This window comes from Bison bison, unplaced genomic scaffold, assembly GCF_000754665.1.
Source record: "Bison bison bison isolate TAMUID 2011002044 unplaced genomic scaffold, Bison_UMD1.0 scf7180017864043, whole genome shotgun sequence".
NCBI classification, from domain to species: domain Eukaryota; kingdom Metazoa; phylum Chordata; class Mammalia; order Artiodactyla; family Bovidae; genus Bison; species Bison bison.
The window spans coordinates 4,795,729-4,797,663 of NW_011494615.1; positions in this window are offsets into that span (position 1 = coordinate 4,795,729).

The following is a 1,935-nucleotide window of genomic DNA, read 5'->3' on the forward strand; positions in this document are numbered from 1 at the left end:
GGAGGGGGTTTCCATTTCCTTCTCCAATGCCTGAGAGTGAAAAGTGAAAGTGAAGTTGCTCAGTCGTGCCCGACTCTTAGCAACCCCATGGACTGCAGCCTACCAGGCTCCTCCGTCCATGGGATTTTCCAGGCAAGAGTACTGGAGTGGGTTGCCATTGCCTTCTCTGGAAGAGATGTTAAACATTGCCAATTATTAGAACATTGCTAATTATTACTGAAAAATGCAAATCAAAACTACAATGAGGTATCATCTCACACCAGTCAGAATGGCTATCATCAAAAAATCCACAAATAAGAAATACTGGAGAGGGTGTGGAAAGAAGGTAACCATCTTACACTGCTGGTGGGAATGTAAATTGGTACAGCTACTATGGAGAATAGCATGGAGGTTCCTTAAAAAATTAAAGGGAGGGTTATCATATGACCCTGCAATCCTACTCCTGGGCAGAGATCCAGAGAAAAACATGGCCGAAAAGGATACATGCACCTCTGTGTTCACTGCAGCACTGTTTACAATAGCCAAGACATAGAAGCAACCTAAATGTCCACTGACAGAAGAGTGGATAAAGAAGACGTTTTACATAAACACAGCCATATTATACAGCCATTAAAAAGAATGAAATAATGTCATCTGCAGCAATATGAACGAACCCAAGATTGTCATTCTGAGTCAAGTAAGTCAGATAAGCAGAAACATTGTATGACATACCTTATATGCAGAATCTGAAAAGGTATGACACAAATCAACTTGTTTAAAAGCAGAAACAAACTCACAGACCTAGACAAGGAACTTACGGTTGAGGGGGAAGGATGGGGGGAAGGGATAGTTAGGAAGTTTGGGATCAACATGTACACACTGCTATATTTAAAATGGATAACCAACGAGGACTCACTTTGCTCAATGTTATGTGGAAGCTGTAGCCTGCCAGGATCTTCTGTCCATGGGATTATCTTGACAAGAATACTGGAGTAGGTTGCCATTTCCTCCTCCAGGGGGATCTTCTTGACCCAGGGACCGAAAGTGTGTCTCCTGAAGCTTTTGTATTGGCAGCTGGATTCTTTGCCCACCTAGGGGAGAAGGGATACATGTATATGTATGGCTGAGTCCCTTTGCTGTTCACCTGAAACTATCACAGCATTGTTGATTGGCTATAATCCAATACAAAATAAAAAGGTTAATTAAAAAAAAAGAGCCTTCTTAGAAAAAAGAAAGGCTCAGCTCTCCTCCATGTTAGCTTAAAACTCAGACTTCATGTGATGGCAAGACAGTTCCCAAGAAGTTCAAGTATACATGCACCCTGTCCAAGTCCAGCAAGAAAGAGATCCTTCCCTGTAGTCTTGGATTCACTAATGGAACCAATATGGCTACCTGCCCATCCCTTAACAAATTACAGAGCTTGGAAAATTCTGTGCTGTGATTGGCCAAATATGAGTCATACACTTTACCTCTGGTTCACCCAAAGAGCATGGACTAGAGAAGAGGAGTGGTTCTCCAGGAGAAACTGGATCACTGTCACCGAAATAAGGAAATGGATGAAAAAAAGTCAAAGTGTTAGTTATGTCTGACTCCTTGTAACCTTATGGACTGTAGCCCGCCAGGCTCCTCTGTCCATGGAATTCTCCAGGCAAGAATACTGGAGTGGGTTGCCATTCCCTTCTCCAGGGGATATTCCTGACCCAGGGATCAAACCCAGGTCTTCTGCATTGCAGGTAGATTCTTTACTATAAGGAAGTGGACTTTGTTGTTGCTAAGTCATGTTCGACTCTTTGTGACCACATGAACTACAGCACAGGCTTCCCTGTCCTTCACTGTCTGCTGGAGTTTGCTCAGATTCCGTCCATTGAGTCGGTGATGCTATCTAACCATCTCATTCTCTGCTGCCCTCTTCTCCTTTTGCCTTCAGTCTTTCCCAGCATCAGGGCCTTTTTCAGG